We start from the raw sequence: 26,145 nt of genomic DNA, 5'->3' as shown, positions 1-26,145 counted from the left end.
AATGTTCTTAGGCCTTACGATGCTTGTTTATTACCTTATGGAGTAGTGGGAACCTAATTTCCTTATCTCCTCAACCACCTTCTTTTACACTTGGATAAGAAACCCTTATGATTTCCATCTAGGTTGTCCACATGCTTTCCATGGGATGAATGTTAGTCATCAATGGTGAAATAGGTGTCTCCCCTCTTAAACCTCTTCCAAATACCAAGAGACTTCATGGAAACATTGTACCCCCAATCCAATACATTGCAAACACTTGAATATGAACAAGAGACTTCAATCTCTCACTATTGGAGAAATTCCTAGTTGTCTACTCCCAATTAGATAACTAAGTCACTACTTCTTCCAAACTTTCTCTTTGCATAAACTACACCTATTTGTCCATCATCAAACTTAAGCACCAGCTTATAACAGCTACACATACTTGTCCATCATCAAACTTGAGCACTAATTCATAACCAATGTTCCAACATTCTTAATAGTAAAATAAGTAACCACTAAATATAACGTCACAACTCCATCACTCGGAAACCAAATCGTCATAGCCAACAAGAAAGTCTCTCATGAAAACGCAAAATTAATAAATGCATCCATAGTTTTTATAATACAAATGTAATAAAAAAAAAATATGATTCCACATATCTCAGGCAAATGAAATTCCCATAACAAATTAATGATAATCGTGTGAAGAAATATATATATATAATTTCATATTCATATATAGAGTAAAGTATATAGAAAAATTTAGTTTTCTCGTGTGTGGCATAGATGCCTCTTTCAAATCTGGTTAGCAAAAGAATCAAGCTATAAAATTCTTGCCGATTTTGCTCACTCAACCTTACCCATTCGTTTTCACAATCAGGCAATCTAATTCCAAAGATCTCATCTAGCGATCAAAGAGTCATAAAACTTTCTTCAGCCATCGTACAACGTAATGAAAATCGCCCCCTCTTAATTATATTTTTATAAATTTTAATAAAACGTAATGGTTTAAAAATGAATTAAATAGAGAAATGTATATATCAGTATAATTTGTCTATGAAATAAGCTGCACAATAAGTTGTACGCATTCAAAGAAATCGTGGAGGGTAAGTAGGGTAAGTCAAGAGCTAAGAGGGATAAACGACAGCTTGGGAAGTGAGTGTGGGTGGATCAATTAATAAATACATGATAATGTATTTATTAATGCAATGCTTTCAAAATCAATTAATAACTTCCAGACATGATAATGCAATGCTTTAAAATCAATTAATAAATACGATGAGTTGCTTCACGCACAAACTGATGACTTTATTAGTTACGGAATCTATTTCAAGGAGCAAGCAAAACATTTAGTTTTGACTAAAGATACAGATAAAGCGTCCTTCACATTGATTTGAACCCTTTGGTGTTATATATTTCGACTTTTTAATATAAAATTTTAAAAAATTATTGAAGTCACATATATTAATAATTAAAATTATTACAAATTTTCAAGGCATTAAATTTAATAAATTCAGAAATATAATTTTAATAAAAAAATTATAATTGATTCAATATTTATATAATATGTCGATGATTGGAAAATTTCTACATCTGACAAATAAATAACCATTAAAAAAGAATCTAGACAACGAGTGAAGTGTAGGCGATTATGCAGACCATTAGTATTTGCAGTTATTTCCTTGACTTGACTCCCATCAGCCTCTTGAAGGTTCTTGATCACAGGAGGTGAAGTTCGTTCCTGGCTGCTGCGGGTAGTTTGTGCGTGAAGCTACCCATCGTCCCACACAATTGGCAAAGACGAGTGGAACCCAAGGCCACCATTGGCACTCAGGTGAAGCGTGACTTGGGGCGCAAGTTTCGTGTTTACTTATATATAATACACTAGAGATACCAGAGGCAGGTACACATATGCAAGAGAAGCCCATTACATTTGAAAAAACAGATTTCATAACAATGGAGGGTTGTGGAGAAGATGGGCAAGTAAAGCTCTTAGGTGTGGCTTATAGTCCCTTCGCATCGCACTGGCTTTTAAAGGGATTCAGTATGAGTTCATTGAAGAGGACATTCAAAATAAAAGCGAGCTGCTACTGCAATCAAACCCTGTTCACAAGAAGATTCCGGTGCTCTTCCACAACGGGAAGCCTGTTTGTCAATCCATGATTATTGAGGCATGGGACAGTAAAGCGCCATTTTTTTTGCCCAACGATCCATATGACTGAGCCGTTGCCCGCTTCTGGGCTGCCTTCATAGACGATAAGGCAATTCATGCATTCGTACTTCGTTATCTGCTATTAGGGATTTTGAAAGTTTGAATTACTGGTTTGCATTTCCGTGTCTAATATGAAGTTTTGATGGCTGCAGGTCATTCCAAGTATTCTAGGAGCTTTCAAGGCCCTCCGTCCTTCGCACGGGCGGTCGCACACGGCGGGCGCGCTGGCGAGCACATATGGCGGGCGTGCGGGCGGGCGCGCAGCGCAGGCGCGTGGGTGGGGCACACCGTAGGCGCGCAGGTGAGAGCACACGGCAGGCGCGCGGGCAGGCGTGCAGGCGAGTGCGCGCACATGACAATGCGACGTTTTACCGAGTCATGTGCGACGATATGACTTGCGACATGATGTTTATACACGATGGAGCATGGAAGGATGGGGAAAGAAGGCCGACTCGTGTTGGAGGCTAGGCGGACTTGTTCATGGGCGTTCAAACATGTTTTAAGGGTGTGTAAACATGGATTTGGTGGTCGGCTGGGCAAGCCATCACCCCCTCTATAGTGAATATATATTGGATGCGTTTTGGGAGCATTTGTTCATCATTCCACACACATCTTTGCTAAGGAGCTAAGGCGCAGATCTAAGTGCGCAGAGGCAAGGAGTGGTAAGGCGCATATCTCATGCGCTCCTCTTGGTTAGTCACACGGTTTTGAAGAGCGCACTTGAGTTGGGTGAAGGTGTTGGGCAAGGTGTGCCCGGTGATCGGTTGCTGTGTGCACAACGGTCGTGCAAAGTGCCAGTTTGTGCCAGGACTTGGCGTGGGTGTCTTGGTGGCTCGGGTGAGCAGCCGCCCATCGTGCAAGGTGTGCACGAAGGTGAACGGAGGTTCACCTTGATTGTAAAATTGATTGAGTGTAGATTTGGGGTTTCCCAAGATTTAGCTTGTACATTGTAAAAGTGATGATTATATAATATATTGATTCGGGCAGACTCATATTGCAGGGAGTTGCCCCTCCCCTTTATACTGTGCAATTGTCTTCTTGCTTATAGTTGTTGTTGATAATGAATGAATATGGGTGTTCATTGGTATAAAGGATAAACATAATAATACTTGGTTGCGAAACACAAACTAAGTAGGAGAAAGTGAATTAAGGCGTAGTCCACGAACATAAGTATTGGTGAAAAGAAAGTGTTCGGTGGTGCCACACCTCGCTATAAGTGGTTGGAAGACTACCGCAGGTGTAGGGGCGTGACAGTTGGTATTAGAGCTCGGTTGGAGCTGGTGTTAGAACAAGGTTGTTTGTGACGAAGTGAAAGTGGAAGCAGGTACTTGCAGGTGAAGGAAGCTAGTTTCACATACAAGTGGAACAAGAGTCGGTTCATGGTTGCAGGGAACTTGGTGAAGCTGGTGAATGGTGAAATAGGTTTAGCAGGGGTAAAGCTTAGTGCTTGGACCACGCTGAACGACAAGACATGGCAAGTTTGGAAGAATGCGAAGGGAAGCTCTTGCTTACCTTATACATGTTGAAGCGGTTGAAAGAAGAGAATCCCCGAATTCGAGATAAGCTTGAAGTCTTGGAAAAGAATGTTGAAGACGAACTTCTTCAACTTGGTTGGACAATGGAGCAAGGTGAAGTCACAGATTGTGCTATCAAGGAAGAGGAAGCCGTGATGATTGAGGATGTTGCAGACATGACAACTATGGAGGATGAACTTGAGGTTGATCAAGTTGGACTAGGATCGTGCAGTTTGCAGACATGGATGAATGAGGATACTCATTTGGAGGAGCCTCATGATGATGATGAAGAGCAAGGATTGTTGATTGTTGCAGGACTTGTTGGGGTTGTTTGTGGCCTTATGATGAAAGGTGCAAAGGCCCGTGACAAGGGAGGAACATGATGATCGTTGTGGAGGATTGGTTCATGTTTTAGCCACTTTGGTTAAGTGCCCGACATGACTCATGGACAGATTGAAGGGCACACACTTGAGGTATGATGATGCTTGGGTGGACTTCTCATGGCCGAGACCAAGAGATAGTCTTGGTGGAACCTTCAGTGGGGGAGCTATGATGGAAGGGACTCGTGATGATGAAGATATGGTTGGGTGACCGAGCTCACTAGACCGAAGATTGCAGACTTAGATGAGGATGCCCGATTGTTGTGATGAGTCTACTTGGTTGGACTACATGGGCAACTTAGTCATGGAGATCAGGTTGGAAACATGGAGCTTGGCAATCTTATGCAGGGACATTGTGTAGGAGAACTTATAGAGGTGTCATTTAGGGGCATCCAATGAGGAGTGCCAAGGTAGGGATGTTGTGCAGAGGGATTTGCTGATGTGACATGGAGACTTATTATGAGCCAGTGGAGAGGTTGTGCACTTATGTACAACAAGGCCATGGACTTGGATGGAGTTGTGAATAGACTATGGAGCATTCCTACTACATGGAGAGCTGAGGCATCTTGCAGAGACCTTTGGGCCGAGACTTGTATGCTTGCTGAGATGTTGGTTGGAGATGACTCATGGAGCTCATGATAACATGAGGTTGTGACTTTTAGCGACTTCATACATGGTGGACCTAGAGGATTTGATGCATTGAGGAGCTGAGGTCAAAGACTTTGATGTAGGATGGGGTGCATACTTTCAAGTACATGTATGGGAATGGCTTGGAAGAGTGACTTGATGTAGAGGATCGATATGAGACACTTTGGAGTGATGGAGTTACAACGATGATGATGCCTTGGTGGCAACACTTGGGCATGGGTTGAGCCGAGACTCAACTATCTTTTGACATGAGAGCTGATTGATCTATGATCATGGGCAGCACATGGATAGATGAGACAGGTGTATACCTGTTTTTATGACAGACTTGAGGGATGGCACATTGCAGATATGATGGAGGTTGCTTTATGGACCTGGATGTGGCACATCGAGAGTCGAAGCTTGATGAGATGGTCTCTTCATATTGAAGAGATACACACATGGATGATGTTGGGATAGATGTGGCTGATTTCATGTAGCACATTGACACCAAATATCATGGACAACATGTTGCAGATGAGATGAGGACTACTTCATGGACCTGAGCATGGCTTACACTTGTATGGAGATAGAGTCTTGATTGAGTATAGTATGTGACATGATATTCTGAGAAACGACTGATGGTGACATGAGGATGTGCATTCTCATGGTTTGAGCGTGACAGTTGGACTGGCCATCCGATTAGCTCAAACATGGGGGCCGGCATGTCCAAAGATGTGTTAGCATTATGTTGGAGTACCATGGCAGCAGTTCACATGATGACACATGAGGAGGTTGACACGAGATGCTGTAGTGGGCATGTAGCTTGGATGGAGGGGCCAACCTTCCATGGAGGAGAGCAACATGTGGAGATTGTGACAAGGTGGTCGATGATCATGGATTGAGATGATCTATGATGTATGACATAAAGATGAGGTGTATACCTTGGTATGGTGATCTTGGTGACAGATGGTTGCCGAGGCAAGACATGGTGGAGATGGTGGTTCTACATATGATGCAGAGATGGTTGCAGTATTTGGAGGAGTTGACATCATGGATATTGATGACCTTGGTGGATGGCTACCGAAATGGTATGTTGTCGATGACAACAACAATTTCAAGTGGAGGAGGATGTAAGGTCCTCGGTTATTCGCACGGGCGGTTGCACACGGCCGGCGCGCGGGCGGGCATGCAGGCGAGTGCACACGGCGGGCGCACGGGTGGATGCACACGGCAGGCGCGCGGGCGGGCGCATGGGCGAGCGCACACAGCGGGCGCACGAGTGAGCGCACACGGCGGGCGCACGAGTGGGCGCACACACACGACAATGCGATGTTTCAGTGAGTCATGTGCGATGATATGACTTGTGACAGGATTTTTATACATGATGGAGCATGGAACGATGGGGAAAGAAGGCCGACTCGTGTTGGAGGCTAGGCTGACTTGTTCATGGGCGTTTAGACATGTTTTAAGGGTGTGTAAACATGGATTTGGTGGTCGGCTGGGCAAGCCACCACCCCCTCTACAGTGAGTATATATTGGATGTGTTTTGGGAGCATTCATTCATCATTTGACACACATCTTCGCTAAGGAGCTAAGGAGCAGATCTAAGTGCGTAGAGGCAAGGAGTGGTAAGGCGCATATCTCATGCGCTCCTCTTGGTTAGTCGCACGGTTTTGGAGAGCGCACTTGATTTGGGTGAAGGTGTTGGGCAAGGTGTGCCCGGTGATCGGTTGCGGTGTGCACAACGGTCGTGCAAAGTGCCGGTTTATGCCAGGACTTGGCGTGGGTGTCTTGGTGGCTCAGGTGAGCAGCTGCCCATCGTGCAAGGTGTGCACGAAGGTGAACGGAGGTTCACCTTGATTGTAAAATTGACTAAGTGTAAATTTGGGGTTTCCCAAGATTTAGCTTGTACATTGCAAAAGTGATGATTATATAATATATTGATTCGGGCAGACTCATATTGCAAGGAGTTGCCCCTCCCCTTCATACTGTGCAATTGTCTTCTTGTTTATAATTGTTGTTGATAATGAATGAGTATGGGTGTTCATTGGTATAAAGGATAAACATAATAATACTTGGTTGCAAAACACAAACTAAGTAGGAGAAAGTGAATTAAGGCATATTCCACGAACATAAGTATTGGTGAAAAGAAAGTGTTCGGTGGCGCCGCACCTCGCTATAAGCGGTTGGAAGACTACCGCAGGTGTAGGGGCGTGACACCCAGGGTGAGGAGCAACAGAAAGTAGTGGAAGAATCGGTGGCAAATCTTCTTTTGTCGAAGGAAGTGTTGCGAAGTACCGGAAAAGCGTATTTTGGAGGAGATGGGATAGGGTTGGTTGACATCGCATTGGGCGGGCTATTGGTAACCATCCAAACAGCCGAGAAGGTTACCAATATAATTTTACTCGACACACAAAAAATGACATTATTAAGCGCATGGGCTGACCAATTTTTTTCAGTAGGAAAAGATCGTTAATTTTGTATTATATTTAAAACAGTACATATATATGATGATCTGAACATTATCATAGTTCTGATAGTGTATCCAACATTTAACTGATCAGCGAAGTACATATTTACTGCATACATCAGGGTCAACAGCGATGTACTAAATCAGGAAACAGAGTATATATTCCTATAACAGCGTTTGTGGTTTCCAAAATATTTATGAGATTCTCATTATGAAAACGAGAAAGCATTAATACACATCTAATTTACAACTTGTTTTTCATACAGCAATATATATAGTGATCTTTTACCTGTTTTTTTATACAATCCCTATACAAAACATTTACAAAAAGTGATCAAAAAAATAATTCAAGGTACTTATCTATGTTGATGTTCTGCTCCACCATCAAGGACTTTAAATGTAAATGCTTCCTACTTTTGTCACTATTTTCCCCATTTTTAACTAGATATGCATACCTTCTTCTATGGCTATTAATCCCTTTTTCGACATTTCATCAGCATTCTTGTTGTAAGCTCTGTTGATGTGCTATATGGAAGATTGTTGAAGAGTGCTCCATAGGCTTTGTATGTGGTTCAACCAGCCTTGTAGGGAGTTTTGTTGAATATTATTTTTCCCCAAGATGTGATCAACCATACACATGGAATCTTCATATATTTGTATTTTTTTTATATCCAAAAATTTGGTAATCCATAGTAGTCCCCATAAAGCAACTACTTCTACTTTCATACTTGTCCACTCTCCCGCATTCCAATGAATCCAGTACTCGTGATATTTCGTCACCTTTAGCCAAATTCCACATCCACATCTCCCTCCTTGTGATGCCCCATCAAAAAACTCAGCCGGGTATTTGGTATCCTGTACCATCCCCTTATCTTCCTTCTCTTTTTGCTTGGTGCCAACTGTCTGATCCAATTTGGTCCACTATTCTACGCGCTCACAAATAAAATCTTCTCTCCATTTACTGGTTCGAAAAATCATGTGGTTGTAGCCTTTCCAGATCTCCCAGAAGACAACTAGTGTGAGTGATCGCCAACTTGTGCATTGTGTACTCCACCATTTTAAACATTCATCAATTGTATTAAAATGTATGTATGGTATCTTCTTCTTGGTGGTGAAGTACTTCTAGATGCTAATAGAGCTTGGACAGTGTAAGAATAAGTGACAATTATCCTCTCCTTCTTTCCTACACAGGTAACATATCCCAGGTCTGTGATGTTTCCTCTTCTGTAAATTTTCCCATGTAAGATTCTTATTCTGCCATGTTAACCATAGGAAAATGATAATCTTTATGGGAATATTAATTTGCCAAAACTTATAAAACTAGTAGCAGTCTGCATCTTGTAGCTCCTTAATACGCAATTTGAGATAGCAATCCACCACTTCAATCTCTTCGGATTTCTTCTTTTTCCCAACCCAGGTGATGCGATCCCCTTTGTTGTCATAACATATACCTGCATCTTTTAATGATTTCACAAGCTGGCACCAATCCACTTTGTACTGTCCTATGAGGTTCAACTAGATGGGGTCAAGCCAGATTGGTATATTACCACTCCATTCACTAATCATATGATTCAGAACAAATATGCCCTTTCTATTCAGGTGGTTTATTGATTCCGTTGGACGAAATGGGATCTCACCAGATCCAATAATACTGTCTATGCCCAAAATAAATCTATTTCTAGAACCAAACATCCATGAGATGTTCTGAAGTAGAATATTTTTTACCATATTGAAACTGTTCCATATCTTGGATCCATTTTTTCCCCAATTGCACCCTGTCTCATCCAATAGGTAAAGTCCTTATTCTTTATGTACTTGAACTGAATCAATTTTACCCATATACCATTACTATTGATTCCCTGCCATAATGATTTGAGAATCAACGCCCAGCCAAAAATTTTAAGATTTAGGATACCCCATCCACCCAGCTTGGTATAGTGATCCTCTCCAATTTAACCGGATGATATCTACAGATTTTTCTTGCACCTGACCAAATATAGTTTGCCATTATGCGATTTAGTGATTTTATTATCAGCTGTGGGACTCGGAATAGGTTAGCCCAATAGACCCCTAGTTGTGCGAGAACTGACTATTTGAGGGTGATACGACCTCCCATTGATAAACATCTGTGCTCCCACCCCTTAATCCTCGAGTGGAATCTATCCACTAGCCACATCCAGTCAACATTTTTGTAATTCCTAGGCTTTAGGTGGTATCCCAGATATTTCATTCCAGTATCTAAGTTTATTGCATTGACCCAAAAATTCCTCTCGATCTAGCTGATAGCATCGAGGTTGCAAGATACATATAGGATGATAGATTTGTGTTCATTTTGAAAAAGGCCAGTTGCTCTACCAAACTTCCTAAAAATTAATGACATTGCATGCCATTTGACTTTGTTTATCATACCCATCAGCAAGATATCGTCTACAAAGAAACTGTGGGAAATAGAAATATGACTGCTAATTTTTAGTACTTCAAACTGACCTGTGATCACAACTTTTTTGATGATCAAACTTAGGCCATCCATCGCCAGTATGAAGAGTAGGGGAGACAAAGCGCACCCCTATCTAAGTCCCCTGCCCACAACAAAGAACCTTGATGGGTACCCATTTATTATTACAACATATCGAACTGTCGTAACACATCCCATAATCCATTCTACCATGTTTGTTCTTATGCCAATTTTATGAAGGACCAGTCTCAGATAACCCCAATCTAAGCAGTCATATGCCTTTTTGAGGTCCACCTTCATTACTGTTGCATTCATCTTTTTTGTCTTGATACTGTGCATGCATTCTTGAGCAACTTCCACAACATCATGGATTATTCTATTATTAAGAAAGCCATATTGCTCTGGAGAGATGAATTTTGATAAAGAAGCCTTGATTTTGTTGGCTATTATCTTGGATATAATCTTGTATGTAAGATTGCATAGGGAAATTGGGCAATAATCAGCAAAGGTGGCAGCCTCTGTTTTCTTTGGAATAAGGGAGATATAGGTAGAATTTAAATGAGGATGTATGATTCCCTTAGTTCTAGACTCTTCTATTATCTGTAGAAGGTCCTCCTGAAAGATGTCTATGAAGTGGACAAATAATTCCACAGTCCATCCATCTAGACCCAGGCTTTTGTCCCCTTTCATCGATTTAATGGCCCGGATCAATTCCTCCACCTTAATCTCCTTAAACAACTCCAGATTATCCTCCTCATTAAACATTGTAGGATATTCATTTACTGCCCATACCTGTGAATCTGCTTCCTCCACTTCCATTCTTTTATATGCTTGTTGGAAATATGATACCACCAGGGCAGTAATTTCTGATTGTTTCTTAAAACAATTCCCTTCACCATTTGATATCTGCCAAATTGTGTTTTGTTTCCTTCTATGATTGGCAAAACGATGAAAAAACTTAGTATTTTTGTCCCCTTCACGAATCCAGGTGGCTCTTCTCTTCAATTGCCATGTCGTCTCTCTTACTTGAAGAATCTTCTTCTTTTTCAACTCGAGAGCATGAATCTGTTCCCTTACTTCGGCAGATAGGGAGTGGGTGGCCATTTGGCTATGTAGTGGCTTTAAGGCCTCCTCTATTTCTATCAGCTCCATTCTCAAACTTGCCTTCTTCTTCCGCTCCCATGTTTTTACCTCTGTTTTGAGGTTTCGAAGCCTGTTTATAAACCTTTCTGTGAGCGTAAGGCCTTTCTCTATATCCCTTCTTTCCAGCCAGTGTGATCAGATAAGAGATTCAAAATCTATGTCTTCAAGCCAAACTCTATTAAACTTAAATGGCAAGCCGACTCTAATATCAGCATTGCACCAAAAGAGTGTGATTGGGTGGTGATCTGATATGTAGTTTTCAATAATGTGGGATCTTACATCCCCCATCTTTTCCACCATATTTTCTTGTACAAGAAATCTGTCAAGTCTCTTTGCTATATAATTATTACCACTTCTTCCATTATCCCAGGTGGGAGAATTTTTTGGTGGGCAAATGTCTACTAAATTATGGGCAAAAATAATGTCTCTAAGATTTTGTGCCATCTTATCCACCGTCCTGGATTGCCCCCACAGCTCCTCGATCCCTGTGGTACAGTTAAGATCCCCTGCCAAAATAAGAGAAGATGAATGAAGGATCCCAGATGCCTCCATTATATCCCAGAAACACTCCTGTTCTTTGTAAGGAGCATACACATTAAGGATGTGTGTTCTTCCTGGGATACCTCTGATGCTTCCAGCCAGGAAAATACCCGCCGAACAGGAAAATGCCTTCAGATTTTCCCATCTGGGGTCCCAAAAAGCTGCTAAACCCCCAGACCTACCGGTGGCGTTAGTAGCCACAATATACCATGTCAGAAACATCCTCCGAAAGTAGTCAACAGTTTGTGATGCAGAATGCATTGATTCTTGAATGAGAATAATATTGGAATGAGATGAGAGAAACAAGTCTCTTAAGGCGAGGAATTTTGGAAGGGCCCCCAAACCCCTGATATTCAGAGAGAGGATGGAGTTCATTTAAGCCTATTAGAGGGCATACATGCTCTAAGTGCCCTGGGAGAGATAGGTGAAGAAATGGGGATATCAATGAGGGACGACGAATTTGTCAGGGTTGTATGAGTTTGGCACGAACATCCTCTGAAATGTCTACTACCTCTGTTATTTGTATGCCTAACAGTTATATTTCCAACAGAGGAGGGGCTGATCACAGGGGACCCAGAACCCTTTGGCTTATGAATAGTGAGAGATTTAAGATCAAGGGTCTTCCTTTGAAGTAGGAAGTTGAGGTCGCTATCTACAGAGTTGTTAGGTGATGAAACCAGAGACTTTTGTGTGGGAGACTTAGCTATGGGAGAGTTTGGTTGAGTAGCCGGTGAATGGAGCCTTCGAGCTTGAGTATACGTGGCATAAGAGGTAGATGGAATGTCAACCATAGTGTGTTGTGACAGTACCGACAGCTGGGGCCTAACTGGGGTGGAAAGGAGTTGGTGATGCTCCCTACATGGTGAGTCGGTAGCAATATGAGAACTGGATTGTTTTGATGTCGAGGAGGAGGAGTGTACATGAATAGGGAAAGAAACATTTTTTACAAAGTGAGGAGACGGCTCAGAAAAAACCTGGTTAGTGTGAATGGAGTTACCTGAACCCGATATGTTTCCACCCTGTTTCATGGAAAAACCATGACGTGGAGAAAAACATTCCGACTTGTTCTCCTTCTAATGGCGATGATGAGTCCCTTTATGCTCCCACGAAGGCCGCCACCCGCCTCTTCCTTTAGGACAGTTAGCTATTAAATGTCTTGTTTGGTGGCAATTGAGGCACCGAAATGGTATTCCCCAAAAATCCAGGCGCTGTGTGAGGTTAATGTCCTCCCACCTTAACTCAATGTGATCCGGGAAGGCCTCGCCAAAATATTTTTCAATAAGGACCCATGCAATCCTTTTATCCCTGGCTCCTAGACATCATGGATCAACATATATGAATTTACCAATGGCATTGCCGATATCGGTAAATACTTCCTTCGTCCAAAATTCTAAAGGTAATCTAGGCAATTTGACCCAGATAAGCTTGTTTTTGGGCATTTGCTTCAATGGATTGAAGCCCACATACCAGGCATACATTGCCAGAAATCCTCGATCCTTGACCCATGGCAGTGCTACGATTTTCCTGAGATCCTCCTCGCTCAGAAAATGGAAACTGTACCAGCCTCCCATTAGCCTTACCACCGTGGGAACATATCCCAACAAGATTTTCCATTTTTTTCCAGCCACTGCCTCATCTCCACTTCTTCTATCTCCGCAAAATACCACTTACCCACTAAAGCCCTCTTCTGGAGACTCGTTACTCTATCAAGGAGAACATCATGGCCGAATGAAAGTATAGGTGCAGGTGCGGTAATCTTGATGGCACGATGTTTTTTGCCACCCCACCTTCTGCCACCTTTTTTCCCCTCCTCCAAATTATTTTGTAACTGACTTCGGACATCTGCCCACATGTCACTTCCGTCACCCAGGGTTGTCAGCCGAGGGGAGCGTGCCACATTCCTAGTCATGCCCAAGTTTGCGTGGCATTGTGACTCAGCCTCCAACGTGGCTTGGATGAAGGCCTCGTGGAGAGAGGTGTCAGACTCGAAAGGGTCCATTGGAAATTACGATTCAACAGGTACACCCCCGGGACTTAATGACATCCCTCCTACCAAGACAAACTATTGTAGGCAGTAAGTGTTCACCCATCCTCCTGCGGTCGGGACAGTTCCCACTCCCCAACCCACCAGGAAACTGCCACCCAAGAGAATGCCAACGTCGCTAAGCAATATTTATGGTGTAATAGGTACATCCCCCAGGATTTAACTTTGTCCTGGTAAACTGCCACCCAAGAGAATGCCAACGTCGCTAAGCAATATTTATGGTGTAATAGGTACATCCCCCAGGATTTAAATTTTTCCCTCCTACCAGGACAAGCTTTTGTAGGCAATAAAGAAACACATGTTCGCCTGCAATCGCAGCAGTTCCCATGCCTCAACCCACCTAGAACTCGCTGCCCAAGAGAATGTCAACGCCGCCAAATCAAGAGCCTGATTTGGGAAGATAACACCTCGGAACCAAAGAGAATAATAGTCCAAAAACAATAAGATAACACGTAGGCGAGGACGTCAGGAAGAGTGTGCAAAGTGTAAGGATAAGGACACCCATCACCTCAGATGGGCAGCAGCTTATGGGGATTGTGATATTTTAAATCAAATAAATTTTAAAAAACCCCCGGAAAGTTATGGAATCAGAACCTGGTTACTTCACTTCCCCAAAAAAACCAGGGAGTTCGAAAACCACCTGTGATGACCCCGTGAAACATGTAAATATGAAAAGTTACTATGGTAAGAAACTAATGTGAATTGTTAATTACTGTTACTAAATGATATTATCTTATTTATGAAATGGAATATATATTTTTGGAAAATGCTGGCAGCCTCCTGGGGGAGGATTTCTAAAGAAAAGGAAACAGTTATGAAACTGAAAAAGAAACTAACCCTTCACACAGGAAAAGTCCTGGGAGGGAAAACCCCTGGTTTGTTGTGACAGACAGGGGAAGAGAAATTCCAAGAAAGGAAAAAGAAAGAAAAGAGGGTTAAGTCTGGTAAGGACCAGATAACCCAAGCACGAAGGTGCATGAGTCTTGTTGAGGGCTGCAGGCCTGCAAGACAGCTCGGGGGGAGAATCCAACGTACTGATGGATCTCAAGGTTGGGTGGATAAGAGCAAGTATGTAAAATGCAGGTGAACTTCTGGAGCGTTAACTCCTGTAACTGGTAGACCAGGTACGAGTTATTCACCAGAATCAGATTTCCGTAATCAGTATACTGGGTGTATAGAAGGAAAATATAGTTGAATCCAAGTCTCTGTTGCTAACTAGATGTAAAGAATATATAATATTAGAAACAGTTTCTATGAATATTTAGAACTGGTTATTTAAGACAAAAAAGAACAGAGACTATCTGTTGTATACATTGCATGTTAACTGTATAGAACCGATGCATGTGAACTGTATAGAAACTGAAGCATATCTGTATAAAAACCGTATGAGGGTCCTGAAAGACCTTAACAGTACGCAGAGTACTTAAGTGCATAGTAGAAAGATGCATTGAACTACATAGCAGCGGAAGGATTCATTGGAAAACTAGAACAGTAGAAAGATTTATAGAGATAACAGAACGGAAAGGAGATTTATTGTAATTCTAGAGCAGCCGAGGAACATATTTGAAATATTAGTGCTGTTCATAGTATATAGTGAGGCCGTAACAAAGAAAACTAGACAGACCCTGTACCAAGGGTTAAATTTCATTATATTCGAAAACAAGTAAAAAGGCAATCACTGTGTTATCGCCCACCAGCCCTCATCCGGCTCAGAGCACAGGTGATTAATACCATTAACAATGCAAAGGCGACATGATGTCACCTGGTAATAGAACCCCGCTGTGGTAAACGGCCGCATAACCGCCGTAATACAACCATGTATTAATAAGCGAATATATGGTTGTTATAACAAAACCCTCGAATAGAATAAACTCGACTCTGTGAACCAAAGGAATAACAATAACCTTATAATAAGACGAGCTCAAATATGTTCTTGAAAACAAGATCATACGCGTATAAACAAGACAAGCCATTGGTGCAAAATTATACCAGATGAGGAACATATACATCGTATTCAAAAGAGGAAAGGCAAAATATATTAACATTGTGATAGACAAAAACCCCTGTTGGGTATAACGACAGCATGTTTATCAAATGTCCAGAGAGCCGAAGAAGACTCTTTATCTTTTCATAAATACAGACAAAACTTGAGAATTCATATTTAATATCCTTAACAGCATGAGAATCAGGAAGGAGTAAATATCCCGACTTCATTTGAATCGATTCGGTTCCGGCAGGGAGGCCGTGAACCTTTAAAATAAATATACATACAACCCTGGGCATATTGCCAAAATAGATATTTAAAATAAGTCTGTATAAACCAAATAAGACGCAGGTCCCGGCATGGAAAGGCCGACCGCGATTCGTAACCAGGGTTTGGCCGAATGAAGAAACCCTGAGACAATAAAATAAGAGACTGCCATGAGGAACTCCTAAGGCTAAGAAAATCGACACAAGGCAAACCTCAAAGTATAAACCCTCACCCATCAGGTTAAACCGCAGGCTCTGCATCAACTCATGATAAGATAAATACCTGAGAGCACCTCGGTTGCATAATCATTCCTTGAGCGGTAGGAGGACCGAGATGCAACCACCTGTACATAGCAAACGCATTTGAAGTTAGCTCATGAATGTGTTAACCTGAAATAATAAACTCTGCAGTAACAACGCACTGTATATACATATATTTAAAACAGCTGAAGGAAGACTATGAATCGGTGGGCATCAGTCATCAAAATACCTGAGGTAGCTTGGCAAGTTCTGGCAGATGGTGCAGGGAAGGAGCCGCCCAGCGGAGCAAGTGTTCGGCCTCTCCAAAAGATGCAAATGAACCCGAATTAAGTGACTCAGTGGTATATAAAACACCGCTAAACCCTTGGGCGAATTAAAGCCCTTAGATCTGAATGAGTAATCCTCACCGTTCATCCGAGTGGAAGATTGGCGTGCAAACCCTAGCGTTTCCACCGAGACATCACATGGCCTCTGCATGGTGCTAGCCACCTGGCAAGGGTAGGTGAAGCCAATTAAAACTCCGTTCACCACCTGGCGCCAGAGTTGGTCGGAGCAATGAACCGATAAACACAATAACCATTGACTTAGCCATTAATTCGTGAAGGTCGCCCAATGGATCATATAGTATTAAGTCAAGAGGGGAACCTTATATTATTAAGGTTGAAAAATATATATTTATGTATAAACATAGCAGCACGTTCAATACTTAAGAATGATGTTTTATATATGTATAATTATGCTATGTTCGAATACATGGATGAATAAAAGTAATAAGTTTTGCAATTATATTTTTTTATTTTGTATATTTATCATTGGGTCGTGACAATGTGGTATCAGAGCAGAGGTTTCAAAACTGTGGCCTCTGGAGCAGTAAGATCCAGCTGCATGGAAGATTATCATATAATACATATATGAGGAAGAATTAATTTAGCTAACTCATTTTCTTGTTTATTAATTGGGATATAAATACAGAGACGATAATCAGCTAACAGTCAACAATAAAGATAGAGGAAATGCAGGGAGTTGGCAGCATTCTTTGGGAAAATCCAGAGCTGTGGGTACAGCTTGGTGAAGAGACACGCAATACCAATTTGGCGATACTAGAAACTGTTCAAGAACTGAAAAATGAGATGGCACGTCTGCGAGAAGACAACGCGCGATTGACAGTGGAGCAGGAAAGAATACTGAAGAGTTTGTCGGACAGACAAAATCCACCAATAGCCAATCCCAGTGCAGAACAGCAAAGGGCAACTGAGGAGCGAAATTACCCAACTGCACCTGAGATTTCAGAGGAAAAGGAGGACCATTCTGATAACGTACTGGAACAACAAAACTCAAAATGACAGAAAATGGAATTACAGGGGGAATTCCGGAAAATTAAACCTCCACATTTCGATGGGGAACAGGAGGAAGCAACAGAAGCATGGTTAATTAACATGAACAAGTATTTCTAGTTGTATGAGTATGATCAGAATCTGAAGGCACGGCTAGCCATCTTCCAGCTACAAGGCAAGGCAACCCTGTGGTGGGAAGAAACCAAGATTGTAAAAGGAGTAAGTGATCAGAACATAATATGGGAAAAGTTTCAAAAATACTTCAAAGAGATATATCTAACCGAGCGATTCTATGATGAGAAAGCACGGGAGTTCCGTGATTTACGGCTAGGACAACAGTATATGGACGAGTCCATTAATCGGTTCACTTCCCTGCTTCGCTATGTGCCATATATTAAGGAGGAAAATGCCAAGGTGCAGAGATTTGTGAGTAGCCTACTTGCCTATATAAGGGAACGCATTGAGTTTGATAATCCCAGAACAATGGATGAGGCGATTCGTAAGGCAAGAATCTGTTACCAGCAAAACAAACAAAAAGGATACATTTCAAATAAAAGATGGAATGAAAGAAAGGGCAACAGAATTGCTGGTAATAATAAAGGGAGTCATGGTAATGGCAGCAAGGGTGCTGGTAAGGGACAGATTAGTAGAAATGTAGCAAAGAGTACCTTTCGGACTAAACCAAGTGAGAGCAGAATCAGTGAACCACCTGCCAGGTCAGACCTTGAAGGGATGACCAGACCTCCAGTCCAATGTTGGGGTTGTGGAGGACCACACTATGTTAAGAACTGCCCTCAGCGTAAAGGAGTGGACCAAATATCTCATATCCAAGAAGCATCGACTGTTGGGGAAGTGGCGCGCAGCGTACCAAGAATTAACGCAGCCTTGGATGACCGTCAAGCGGAATACCAGCCGACCATGGTGGAGTTTGAAGGTAAAATTTCAAACCTTTCTATAGCTGTTCTTATTGACCCAGGAGCTACTTTAAGTTATGTTAGCCCAAAAATAGTAGAAGAGTGTAAGTTACCTTCTGAAAAGGTCAGAAATCCATGGCTGGTACAGCTAGCCACGGGAGCTAAGAGACGAATCTTAGCCAAAATTAGTAACTGCTCTCTCAGCATAGCTGGACAGCCAATGACAGCAGACCTGAATGTACTTCCATTGGGGTCCTACGACATCCTGATTGGTATGGATTGGCTAGAAAAACATTGGTCGTTGGTAAACTGCAAGACCAAAACCATCTATTACAAGGATGACTTGGGACAGCAGCAAGAGTTGCAGGGGATTAAACACCCTGTACAGATCCGGCCTATCACTGCTTCCTAGCTAGCTAAATGTCTCAGGAAGAAGTGTCAGATTTACGCTATTCAAGCTGGTTATGCAAACCAGAAAGACAAAACATCTGTACTGGACAATATTACGGTAGTACAGGAATTTGTGGATGTTTTTCCTGAAGAGGTACCAGGACTGCCCCCAAAAAGGGATATAGATTTCACTATAGAGCTAACACCAGGGGCAGCACTGGTGTCACGGGCACCGTACCGAATGAGCGTACCAGAGTTAACAGAATTAAAAATGCAACTGCAAGAGCTGATGGATAAGAATTATATCCGCCCCAGCGTATCACCGTGGGGAGCTCCAGTATTATTTGTCAAAAAGAAAGATGGAACTCTCCGTATGTGTATAGACTATCGTCAGTTGAATAAGCTCACGATCAAAAACAAATACCCCTTGCCCCGGATTGACGAACTCTTTGATCAAGTGAAGGGGGAAAAGGTATTCTCCAAGATCGATTTGCGATCTGGTTATCATCAGATCAGAATTAAAGAAGAGGACATTGCCAAAACCGCTTTCAGAACACGCTACGGGCACTACGAATTTGTGGTGTTGCCCTTTGGTTTGACCAATGCACCTGCCACCTTTATGTGTTTGATGAACACCGTGTTCCACAGGTTTTTGGACAAATTCGTGCTGATATTTATCGATGATATTCTCATATATTTTCGTTCCCATGAGGAACACGAAGAGAACCGTAGGACGGTGTTGCAAACTCTTCGAGAACATCAGTTATATGCTAAGTTTAGTAAGTGTGACTTTTTCAAGGAGGAAATCCAATATTTGGGTCATGTGATTACTAAAGAAGGAATTGCAGTAGATCTTGAGAAGATAAAGAATATTATGGAATGGCCCATACCCAAGGATGTAGCTGACATCAGATCCTTTATGGGACTAGCTGGCTATTATCGAAGATTTGTGGAAGGTTTCTCAAGGATAGCCTACCCTATCACTTCCTTGCAGAAAAAGGGGAAGGTGTTTAAGTGGACATCAGAATGTCAGCAGAGCTTTGATCGGTTGAAGCACTTACTCACCACTGCACCCATCTTGAGTATAGCTGATCCTAATAAGGATTACGTAGTGTGTACCGATGCAAGTAAGGAGGGTGTGGGAGGAGTATTAATGCAGGAAGGGAAAGTAATTGCGTATGAATCGAGAAAACTAAAAGATCATGAGCAGAAATACTCTGCTTACGATCTAGAATTAACAACTGTTATTCATGCGCTGAAAATGTGGCGACATTACCTCTTAGGGAGGAAATTTCTGTTGTTAACAGATCACCACAGTTTGACCAATTACTTCAGTCAACCTACCTTGAATGCAAGACAGGGCCGTTGGGCAGATTTCCTAAGTGGATTCGATTTCGAGATTAAGCACTTAAAAGGCAAAGAGAACCGGGTGGCTGATGCATTGAGTCGAAAGGTGCAGTGTTTGTGTGAACTTTCAGTCAGCAAGTGGCGGAACTCTCTGTTTGAACAGATTAAATCAGCAGCAAATCAAGATGTTGAATACCAACAATTAAAACAGCAGGTACAGCAATCAGTTAATGAAAAACTACAGCAAGGATATACACTAGACGGTGCTGGCATGCTGTATTTTAATAAAAGGTTATATGTACCTGATTCGAATGACCTTAAGAATCTGATTTTGGACGAGTTCCATACCAACCACTACACTGGCCATCCAGGATACCAAAAGATGGTCACTGCACTTAGGAAGGAATATTTCTGGCCTGGAATGAAGAAGCAGGTGGTTGAGTATTTGGCGCGGTGTTTAGAGTGCCAGCAGATTAAGGCAGAACATCTGCATCCGGCCGGGCTATTACAACCTTTGCCTATTTCGGAGTGGAAATGGGAAACCATTTCCATGGATTTTATAACCGGTTTGCCACGAACAAAGAAAAACAATGATTCCATCATGGTGGTGGTTGATAAGTTGAGTAAAGCGACACACTTCATACCCGTCCAGTCCACTTATAAGGCGGTGAAAATTGCTCACCTTTTTATGCAGAATGTGTTCAGACTGCATGGACTGCCGAAAGTAATCATATCAGACCGGGATGTAAAGTTCACATCCACCTTTTGGAGGACGTTGTTCGCTGAGTTGGGAACACAGCTGAACTTTAGCACAGCCTATCACCCGCAGACCGATGGTCAAACCGAGCGAGTAAATCAAGTGTTGGAAGATATGTTGAGGGCGTATGTGATGCTGAAACCAAACCAATGGGAAGAATATTTACACCTGGTTGAATTCGCATATAATAATGGATATCATACCTCGACACAGCTAAGCCCCTTTGAGGTTTTGTATGGGCGAAAATGCCGCACACCCTCAAGTTGGGGTGGACCTGAGGATAAGCTGAGTTTGGGTCCGGAAATGCTTAAAGAAATGGAAGACATGGTGAAAAGGGTGCGTGCCAATTTGAAGGCTGCGTAGGACAGACAGAAAAGTTTTGCGGACAGAAAAAGAAGATTCAAAGAATATCAGGTTGGTGACCATGTGTTTGTGAGGATCCAAGCCAGAAGAAGCACACTGCAATGGAGCGGATGTGCCAAGCTGGCTCCTCGGTACTTTGGACCTTTTCAGATCTTGGCTAGAGTGGGGTCGGTGGCTTACCAACTCGCCTTGCCTAGCCATATTAAAATTCACAACGTTTTCCACGTTTCTGTTCTAAAGAAATATGTATACGATCCTAAACATGTGATCAAATGACAAGATGTTCGGGTAAGAATTAATCCCGTTGTTTTGAATATGGAGATATACTCAACAGAAACTGACTGAAGGTATTGATTGTCTGCAGGTTGAACCGGAAGGCGAGGTTCTGGTCGAACCACAGAGCATTCTCGACCGGAGAGAAGTGCGGCTGCGGAAACGGGTTATTACCCAAATTAAAGTGCTGTGGCAGCACTATGGGCCTGAGGAGGCTACTTGGGAAGACGAGGAGCTTATGAGGAAAGTTTACCCGGACTTATTTAAAGGGAATAGACATCGGGACGATGTCCAATCCCAGGGGGGAAGATGTGATGACCCCGTGAAACATGTAAATATGAAAAGTTACTGTGGTAAGAAACTAATGTGAATTGTTAATTACTGTTACTAAATGATATTATCTTATTTATGAAATGGAATATATATTTTTGGAAAATGCTGGCAGCCTCCTGGGGGAGGATTTCTAAAGAAAAGGAAACAGTTATGAATCTGAAAAAAAACTAACCCTTCACACAGGAAAGGTCCTGGGAGGGAAAACCCCTGGTTTGTTGTGACAGACAGGGGAAGAGAAATTCCAAGAAAGGAAAAAGAAAGAAAAGAGGGTTAAGTCTGGTAAGGACCAGATAACCCAAGCACGAAGGTGCATGAGTCTTGTTGAGGGCTGCAGGCCTGCAAGACAGCTCAGGGGGAGAATCCAACGTACTGATGGATCTCAAGGTTGGGTGGATAAGAGCAAGTTTGTAAAATGCAGGTGAACTTCTGGAGCGTTAACTCCTGTAACTGGTAGACCAGGTATGAGTTATTCACCAGAATCAGATTTCCGTAATCAGGATACTGGGTGTATAGAAGGAAAATATAGTTGAATCCAAGTCTCTGTTGCTAACTAGATGTAAAGAATATATAATATTAGAAACAGTTTCTATGAATATTTAGAACTGGTTATTTAAGACGAAAAAGGACAGAGACTATCTGCTGTATTCATTGCATGTTAATTGTATAGAACCGATGCATGTGAACTGTATAGAAACCGATGCATGTTAACTGTATAGAAACTGAAGCATATCTGTATAAAAACCGTATGAGGGTCCTGAAAGACCTTAACAGTACGCAGAGTACTTAAGTGCATAGTAGAAAGATGCATTGAACTACATAACAGCGGAAGGATTCATTGAAAAACTAGAACAGTAGAAAGATTTATAGAGATAACAGAACGGCAAGGAGATTTATTGTAATTCTAGAGCAGCCGAGGAACATATTTGAAATATTAGTGCTGTTCATAGTATATAGTGAGGCCGTAACAAAGAAAACTAGATAGACCCTGTACCAAGGGTTACATTTCATTATATTCGAAAACATGTAAAAAGGAAATCACTGTGTTATCGCCCACCAGCCCTCATCCGGCTCAGAGCACAGGTGATTAATACCATTAACAATGCAAAGGCGACATGATGTCACCTGGTAACAGAACCCCGCTGTGGTAAACGGCCGCATAACCGCCGTAATACAGCCATGTATTAATAAGCGAATATATGGGTGTTATAACAAAACCCTCGAATAGAATAAACTCGACTCTGTGAACCAAAGGAATAACAACAACCTTATAATAAGATGAGCTCAAATACGTTCTTGAAAACAAGATCATACGTGTATAAACCAGACAAGCCATTGGTGCAAAATATATACCAGATGAGGAACATATACATCGTATTCAAAAGAGGAAAGGCAAAATATATTAGCATTGTGATAGACAAAAACCCCCTGTTGGGTATAACGACAGCATGTTTATCAAATGTCCAGATAGCCGAAGAAGACTCTTTATCTTTTCATAAATACAAACAAAACTTGAGAATTCATATTTAATATCCTTAACAGCATGAGAATCAGGAAGGAGTAAATATCCTGACTTCATTTGAATCGATTCGGTTCCGGCAGGGAGGCCGTGAACCTTTAAAATAAATATACATACAACCCTGGGCATACTGCCAAAATAGATATTTAAAATAAGTCTGTATAAACCAAATAAGACGCAGGTCCCGGCATGGAAAGGCCGACCGCGATTCGTAACCAGGGTTTGGCCGAATGAAGAAACCCTGAGACAATAAAATAAGAGACTGCCATGAGGAACTCCTCAGGCCAAGAAAATCGACACAAGGCAAACCTCAAAGTATAAACCCTCACCCATCAGGTTAAACCGCAGGCTCTGCATCAACTCATGATAGGATAAATACCTGAGAGCGCCTCGGTTGCATAATCGTTCCTTGAGCGGTAGGAGGACCGAGATGCAACCACCTGTACATAGCAAACGCATTTGAAGTTAGCTCATGAATGTGTTAACCTGAAATAATAAACTCTGCAGTAACAACGCACTGTATATACATATATTTAAACAGCTGAAGGAAGACTATGAATCGGCGGGCATCAGTCATCAAAATACCTGAGATAGCTTGGCAAGTCCTGGCAGATGGTGCAGGGAAGGAGCCGCCGAGCTGAGCAAGTGTTCGGCCTCTCCAACAGATGCAAATGAACCCGAATTAAGTGACTCGGTGGTATATAAAACACCGCTAAACCCTTGGGCGAATTAAAGCCCTTAGATCTGAATAAGTAATCCTCACCGTTCATCCGAGTGGAAGATTGGCGCGCAAACCCCAGCGTTTCCACCGAGACATCACATGGCCTCTGCACGGTGCTAGCCACCTGGCAAGGGTAGGTGAAGCCAATTAAAACTCCGTTCACCACCTGGCGCCGGAGTTGGTCGGAGCAATGAACCGATAAACACAATAACCATTGACTTAGCCATTAATTCGTGAAGGTCGCCCAATGGTTCATATAGTATTAAGTCAAGAGGGAAACCTTATATTATTAAGGTTGAAATATATATATTTATGTATAAACATAGCAGCACGTTCAATACTTAAGAACGATGCTTTATATATGTATAATTATGCTATGTTCGAATACATGGATGAATAAAAGTAATAAGTTTTGCAATTATATTTTTTTATTTTGTATATTTATCATTGGGTCGTGACACCACCCTTCGAGCAAGTTTAGGACTCAAGGCCCTCACAACAACATACACAATACCAACCCTGGAAAGACCACCACCTAAAGCAGATTCTAATGGCGAAGCTTTTGCAAGGTTGTGACATGAAGAAAGTGTTAGTCCACTTATACTAGAATACATTTAGACCTTGTGGCTATAAACATGGTGTTTCAAAAAAGAAAGACATGAGGGAGCTGAAAGGTTATTGCAGGCTGACATTCAGGCTGCGAGAGGAGTGAAACATGGGTGTCTTGAAAATGTAGGCCGTATATATATAGTTGTGAGAATAACAAGAATAATTGAGAATAGTTCTAATATAACCATAGGCGTGAGAATTTCAGGAAATATACACGACATTGTTAAATCATTCGATATACAACACCCTTGGGAAAGACAAACATATATAACCTGTTCTACTTCCTGTTTTTTACAGAAGTATGTGATTTTAATTCCTGGAAAACGAGATTTTGTCTAGGCTTAAGAAATTTTACCCAGAACTAGAAACTACAACCTTTTGTGAATTAATCATTTGAATACATACCTTATTTTTAAGCTCGACAACTTTGTTGTTCCAGATCCGCTTCAGGTTCTCGCCTACAACAACCCTTTAAACAAACCAGGAGAAGCCTGTATTTCCATAGGCTGACCAATTTTCTAAAGCGGACAAAGTGAAAAAGGTGTTGCCTGATTGGGCCGAGTTATTTGAATTTATGTCTGCAATGAGAGCGAAGTTGACATCACCCGCTGGCAATTAGAAGTTTGGAGGCTAACAGATAGCTAAAATAATATTTAGCTAGTAGGTATTGTCGTTGGTCTTGTTGTGTGTTGTGTTTCGATGTTGTGAGACAGAACGTGGGATTTATGTATCAGGTGAGTTTATACTCCTGTAGAATTGGTGGGTAATAAAGCTGCCGGGAGATTTCAGTGCAATAATATTGTTATATATGTTACTGTGAACACTTCAGTCAAGGGAACATTGGAGTTATGTTTGGTGTTCGTTAAAAATATGTGGGCTATCTAGCTGCCCTACAAGTCATGTGTGTTTATTTTTATGAATATATTATTAGCATAATTATATTTATTTAAATAGTGTAGTTGATATAAGGTGATATCAATCACATGCAAAATCACACTAGTAAATATAATTGAAAAACTTGGTTAACGATATAGATTTAATATTTATATTAATATCAATATTCATAAATAAATAATATGAATATTGATATTGATAAATATATTAATATCAATATTGATAAAATAATATTATATTATAAAAAATTAATTTTTCATAATAATCCCATGGGTTTATTTATTTTTTGGTTTATAATATTAATATTTTAAGTTTATTATTATTTTTATTAATAATAATAATAATAATAATATTACTATTATTAAATAATCTCTAGGTTTAAATCTTCAGAGTTTATAATACATTATCTCTTGTTAATATCCGTTAAATTTTATATATTATGATAATAATAGCTTTGGATTAATATTAAAACCTCAACAACAACAACCACCACTACCATCTTGGGATTAATATTAAAAACTCAAAGTATATAACAACTTATTTATAAATAATTAAATATTAATTCATTAATTATTAACTTGATTAATATTTATTAAAATAATTTAATTATTAACTAAATAAATATTAATAGTTGAATATTTCCTTATTAATTATTTATAATTAACTAATTATTGATTTATTAATTAATATTTAATCCTCTATGTTTATAATATTATTGTTTTAGATTTATTATTAGTAGTATTATTAAAAATAATAATAATGTTGTTATTATTATTAAATAATTAATTAGTAGAGTTTATAATACAGGTTTCTTGA

At 41.0% G+C, this 26,145-nt stretch overlaps 1 pseudogene; it reads left to right on the top strand.

Moving 5' to 3' along the window:
* Positions 1 to 1,938: 1,938 nt before the first annotated feature.
* On the top strand, positions 1,939 to 25,054 carry LOC149204790 (glutathione S-transferase U16-like; annotated as a pseudogene).
* The last annotated feature ends 1,091 nt before the right edge of the window (positions 25,055 to 26,145 follow it).

Source organism: Pinus tabuliformis, chromosome 1_2 (assembly GCF_031772625.1).
Source record: "Pinus tabuliformis cultivar Carrire ecotype Pingquan chromosome 1_2, CPIR1, whole genome shotgun sequence".
Classification (NCBI taxonomy): domain Eukaryota; kingdom Viridiplantae; phylum Streptophyta; class Pinopsida; order Pinales; family Pinaceae; genus Pinus; species Pinus tabuliformis.
Note: the sequence above shows the minus strand (reverse complement) of the source record. Positions and strands in the feature narration are given on the sequence as shown.